The sequence below is a fragment of the Clupea harengus genome, chromosome 1 (assembly GCF_900700415.2).
Source record: "Clupea harengus chromosome 1, Ch_v2.0.2, whole genome shotgun sequence".
NCBI classification, from domain to species: domain Eukaryota; kingdom Metazoa; phylum Chordata; class Actinopteri; order Clupeiformes; family Clupeidae; genus Clupea; species Clupea harengus.
In genome coordinates this window covers 17,305,967-17,312,836 of record NC_045152.1, presented here as the reverse complement: position 1 = coordinate 17,312,836, position 6,870 = coordinate 17,305,967, and positions in this window count along the sequence as shown.

The following is a 6,870-nucleotide window of genomic DNA, read 5'->3' as shown; positions in this document are numbered from 1 at the left end:
AAACGAAACACGAGTCACAAACAAACGAAACGCGATTCAAACGAACGAAACGCGATTCACAAATGTATTTTGTGATTCACAAATAAATGACCCCATGACATTTGTTTGCAACCTGACGAACACGAGTTACAAATCCCTGCATTCGTCTGTGTGGATTTTTGGAACTTTCCTAACGCGTTTAGATTCACAAATGCATTTTTTCTAAAATATATTCTCTGCAGCCTATCAGATCTCTTCCAATTTTAGCCAATCACATTATAGTGTCTATGTGGACTACAAACCACCCGTCATAGTTATGGACATCGTCTCAGATCACGAGCAATGGCATCTGTTAGCTGCCCACTAAATGTTAGTGAAATATAGCTTGTTAATCTTATTAAACCGATTATCATACATGGTTGAATATTCTTGAGAATGGCAGGATCCATGTTTAGTCATTTTAAGTGTTTCCTAGGCTAACGTTTAGCAAGCTAGGCCTTGCTAACATGGATAGAGCTACGCTTGCTGCATATGTTTGCTCTCTAGCCACATCTTACATGGTTAAATTGTGTGGCATGTCAAAATAATAAAATTGTGTGGCAGTAGCTTGGTAGTTAAGCATCGGTAGCTAGAAATTGGTAATTTCATGCCCAATGTAAATTATAGCAGACATCTGAATGCTGGGATGGTCCATTCATTCGAATTTAGGCTAACATTCCGTAGAATTCTGAAGCACCTTATGTGTGTCTGTGCACTATGTATTTATTACCTTCTCATAGCCTGTCTCACCCTAGTATCGGCGGCATTAGGTATGGTAGGGGCCATAGTTACAGCCCTAACTATGCTCTCTGCTGCTCGTCTCTCTGGCATTGGGGAAATATTCCTAGCTAGGGCTTGCACAAGAACATGTGCTGATGCCTCCACTTGACTTGACAGCCCCTGCTTTGTAAAAAAATCGTTTTAATGATCTGTTCACTAAAGTCCCATGTAAGATGTTACCTGGCTAGAGAGCAAACTAATTCAGCAAGCGTAGCTCTATCCATGTTAGCAAGACCAATGTTATGTTAGACATTGACTAGCTAGCTTGCTAAACGTTAGCCTAGGGAACACTTCATCATCATCATCATCATTGTTTATTCAGGGAGAAATTGACTGAGCACAGGGCTCTTTTGCAGCAATGCCCTGATTGAGGCCACATAGTACAGAAGAACAATACATAAACAAACCACAACAAAACGAAACAGACAAAATACATTTAAAAAAAAACACACCAAACAACTCAGAAATTAAGCATAAAAAATAAATAAATAAAATAACATAAAGTAAAAAAATTAAATCAGAGAATCATTCAAAACAACAGCATTGAGGCACATCCTTATTATCTAAAAGGCTCTTAAATTGGTTGACAGACAAATACTTGGTTAATTTCAACTCCACTTGAATAGTGTTCCATTTATGGGAAGCAAAGAACTTAAAAGCTATTTTACCTATATTAGTTTTTGTAAGGGGGATTTCAAGGGAGATGAGGCTCTGTGACCGTGTATTATGACAGATGGATTTTAATTTTAAAAGTGACATGACTTAAAATGACTAAACATGGATCCTGCCATTCTCAAGAATATTCAACCACGTATGATAATCGGTTTAATAAGATTAACAAGCTACATTTCACTAACATTTGGCGAGCAGCTACCAGATGCCATTGCTCGTGATCTCGGACAATGTCCATAACCATGACGGGTGGTTTGTAGTCCACATAGACACTATAATGTGATTGGCTAAAATTGGAAGAGATCTGATAGGCTGCAGAGAATATCTTTTAGAAAAAATGCATTTGTGAATCTAAACGTGTTAGGAAAGTTCCAAAAATCCACACGGACGAATGCAGGGATTTGTAACTCGTGTTCGTCAGGTTGCAAACAAATGTCATGGGGTCATTTATTTGTGAATCACAAAATACATTTGTGAATCATGAAATACATTTGTGAATCGTGTTTCGTTTGTTTGTAAATCGCTGTTTGTTCGTTTGAATCGCGTTTCGTTTGTTTGTGACTCGCGTTTCGTTTGTTTGAATCGCGTTTCGTTTGTTTGTGAATTATTAAACAAATCTAACTCCATAAATGTGAAAGCTGCCAATTGAATGGTGATCTTAGATACTCTATCTATATTGGGTTTATGTATTTGTAAATTTGACTCGTTACTGCCGTCCGGTCCTTCACATTTGGTAGCTAGCATACAGTACTAGTCGAGCCTGCTAGCTAGCATACAGTACAAGTCGAGCCTGCGAGCTAGCATGCAGTACTATTCAAAGCCTGTAACTTAGACTTAGTCAGCATTCTGTACTGTCCTGAAGGGGTTGTGTGTATGAATTCATCTGCTTGCCTCTGAATTTTGCCTCTTCTCTTCTCTTCTCTTCTCTTCTCTTCTCTTCTCTTCTCTTCTCTTCTCCTCTCTCTTCTCTTCTCCTCTCTTCTCTTCTCTTCTCCTCTCTCTTCTCTTCTCGTCCTTCTCCTCTCTCTCCTTCCTTCCCATCTGAGCCTATAACCTGTCATTGCTGTAATATCTGAGCCTGAGTTGTGTGAGTGAGTTTGTTGTGTGAGTGTGTTTGTGTGTTGGTGTGTAGGTGTCATGTGTGCGTTTGTCATCTGTGTATGTGTGTGTGTGTGTGTGTGTGTGTGTGTGAGAGTGTATGTGTCGTGTGTGTTTGTCGTGTGTATGTGTTGTGTGAGAGTGTATGGTGTGTGTGTGTGTGTCGTGTGTGTTTATCGTGTGTATGTGTTGTGTGAGAGTGTATGGTGTGTGTGTGTGTGTCGTGTGTGTTTATCGTGTGTATGTGTTGTGTGAGAGTGTATGGTGTGTGTGTGTGTGTGTGTGTGTGTGTGTGTGTTTTGCTCTGTGACTCATTAGGACTTCAGGAAAGCCTGAAGGTCAGAAAGGTTATCTGAGGTTGCCATGGAGACCAGAGGTTATCAGCCTTTTGGAGAAGTGCAGATCAACATCATGATATTTATATATAACACACACACACACACAGACATTCAACATCATGATATTTATACATAATACTCTCCCTCACACACACACACACACACACACACCCAACATCATGATATGTATGCATAATACTCTCCTTCTCACTCACACACACACATGTCCATGCAGGCATGTACACAAGGGGTATTGTATATGTGTGTGGACTGTAGGCAGACATACTGTCCTGAGACACACACACACACACACACACACACACAAACATGCTGTAGAGAGAGGCAGTGGACAGGAAGCACTTAAAGGCTAATCAGCCTGATAGAGCTTTGGCTCGAGAAGCACCCACGCTAACTCAAAGTGACCCCCCCCCCCTTCACCCCCCCCACACACACAGACACACACAGACACACACACACACAGTAACTCAAAGTGACCCCCCCTTCACACACACACACACACACACACACACACACACTAACTCAAAGTGACCCTCCACGGCTCCACGGCTCCACGGCCCTAATTTAATGGGGGATAAATCGATGAGGTTACGGATGCACCAATCAGCAAAGAGCTCAGGCAGCAGAACACTTCGACAAGTGTTCCTGAGATGAGTTTAAACAGAAAGAAGAGCACACACACACACACAGGTGTGCCTGAGATCAGTTTAAACAGAAGGAAGAGACGGGTTATGCACCAGAGCACACACACACACACACACACACACACATAGGTGTGCCTGAGATGAGTTTAAACAGAAGGAAGAGCGCACACACACACACACACACACACACTAGGGCTGTCAAAATGGCTAAGAAATGACGTTCGAATATTCGCTTTAAAAAAACACATATATTCGAACATATTCGAATTTCTGGTTGCGCATTAGGCACGTCAATAACAGGACAAATTAATACAACGAGACATAACTACTTGTATAGGTAATTTATTTAAGTTTAAACATATTTAACAACATATTACCTACACAAAAATACGTAAATTAACTAATGGCCAAGACCGCAGAGCTTGCACACACTCGCACTCTTTCTTTCTCCCTCTCTCTGCCTCTCCCGCACCGCCTCGCTCTCTGCGCATAGCGGTTTAAATGAACGACAACAAGGGATACGGTACCTCGGTTCCAGTGCTTCACAGAACTCCCTGAAGCCTATCCCATCCACCACACTGGTCGGCTTCATGTCCTTGCATATGAACGAAATCAATTTTTGCGTGCAGGCCTCCTGTCGTGCCGCAGGCAACGAACTTGTGACGGACGGCGCAAAATATGTATCCAAACGTGGCTGTTTCGCTGAAGTTCCACATATTATGCCGTATTCACTTGGATGCACATTTTGGAGATGTAGCCTCACGTTGCTAGTTGTTGAATGGTAAGCTAACGCTAGCTTACATAGCTACATACATAACAAGTTTACAATCAACTGCCCAAAATCCGAAATATTTCCAGACATCACTCTTTAGATTTTTGGGGGTTACAATCACTTTCTCTGCTGCGGTCAAGCAGGGTTCTGCACTTTCTGCCATCTACCACCAAGTCAACTGTCAGCAGTGAGGCAACTTGTTGAGCCTACAGCTAAAGTAGTGTGTAAGCTAGAGTTAGGTTACCATTCAACAACTAGCAACTTGAGGCTACATCTCCAAAATGTGGAGATGTAGCCTCAAGTTGCTAGTTGTTGAATGGTAAGCTAACTTTAGCTTACATAGCTTATACACTACTTTAGCTGTAGGCTCAACAAGTTTACCATCAACTGACCAAAATCCGAAATATTTCCAGACATCACTCTTTAGATGTTTGGGGGTTACAATCACTTTCCCTGCTGCGGTCAAGCTGGATTCTACACTTTCTGCATCTCGCAAGTCAACTGTCAGCAGTGACTCTGTGCCAGACAGTGAGACTCCTGTGACCTGTCCCTGATCTCAGGCGCGCGCCCACCCGCAAAGCAGACAGTGCTGCCGCTGTTTTTTTTTTTTTTTTTTTACATTCGAATATTAATTTTCACATTCGAAATTCTATTTTTAACAACTATTCGAATATATATTCGAATTTAGAATATTCGTTGACAGCCCTAACACACACACACACACTCATAGGTGTGCCTGAGATGAGTTTAAACAGAAGGAAGAGAGCACACACACACACACACACACACACACACACACATAGGTGTGCCTGAGATGAGTTTAAACAGAAGGAAGAGAGCACACACACACACACACACACAGGTGTGCCTGAGATGAGTTTAAACAGAAAGAAGAGCACACACACACACACACACACATAGGTGTGCCTGAGATCAGTTTAAACAGAAGGAAGAGACGGGTTATGCACCAGAGCACACACACACACAAACACACACACACACATAGGTGTGCCTGAGATGAGTTTAAACAGAAGGAAGAGCACACACACACACACACACACTAGGGATGCACCGATACCAGTATCGGTATCGGTGCCGATACTTCGTTAAAATACTCGTACTCGTACTCGTTTTTGAATTGCCGATACCAAGCACCGATACCACTCGTCAGTATTTCTCTGCATCAAACTGGCCGGGCTATGCTGACACAAAATGTGATTTATTGTCCTACCTGTCCTACCACTCTCTGCCAGACTAGTAAGTAGCTTATTTGCCGTCTTGTGTTGCATTTGCTTGATGTTTGACTGTGTTAGGAAAGTTTGTCATAGTGTCAAAGTATTTCAGTATACAGGTTTCGCTAAATGTAGCTGCTAGCATCTCGTTAGCGATTAGCAATTCCGTTGTGCTGCCTTAACGGCGATTTAGGCTCATTTTAAGATAAATGACGACGACAGGAGTAAGGCACAGTGTAAGATCTGCACTGCTACGGTGTCGAGGGGCGGAAAGGAAAGTACTCTGTTTAACACAAGCAATTTGATTAAACATCTGAAGTACACAGAGTTCACTGATGCTACTGGCGCAAGACCGAAGCAACCAATCTTAACTGACGTCTTGCAAAAGAAAAAAACGCGCACGCACACACAGAGAGAGAGAGGTAGAGAGAAAGACTGTGCCACATAGGTTAAGTGATTGTTTGTGTACTTGAGCAGGAGATTCTTCTGATCCTTTTGTAACTGAAATGTGCTCTTGTGCTAATCCAGTAATAGTTCTGTTCACTTTTTGTTAAGCAGACTGTGTTGTTAACTATGCAGCAAATTTAATTGCCTTTATCTGGTTATATTTGCATTTTGTCTAATGTGATGATATTGTCTGTTTGAAGGCTTTTTTTGTGTGTTAAAACCAGAAAGCTCTGTTTATTTTTGGCTTGGGATAGCCTTCTGTTCATTTTGTACTATAGGCTTGACATAATCTGCAGAGGATAAAATTAAATCTGCCTCCAAATGAATTGCACTTTCGTGGAGACCAAATCTAAGAAGTATCGGTATCGGTACTCAGTATCGGCAAGTACACAAATAAAAATACTCGTACTCGTATCGGTTTGTAAAAAAGTGGTATCGGTGCATCCCTAACACACACACACACACACATAGGTGTGCCTGAGATGAGTTTAAACAGAAGGAAGAGAGCACACACACACACACACACACACACACACACACACACAGGTGTGCCTGAGATGAGTTTAAACAGAAGGAAGAGAGCACACACACACACGCGCACACACACACACACATAGGTGTGCCTGAGATGAGTTTAAACAGAAGGAGAAGCGCACACACACACACACACACACACACACACACACATAGGTGTGCCTGAGATGAGTTTAAACAGACGGAAGAGAGCACACACACACACACACACACACACACACACACATACATAGGTGTGCCTGAGATGAGTTTAAACAGAAGGAAGAGAGCACACACACACACACACACACACACACACATAGGTGTGCCTGAGATGA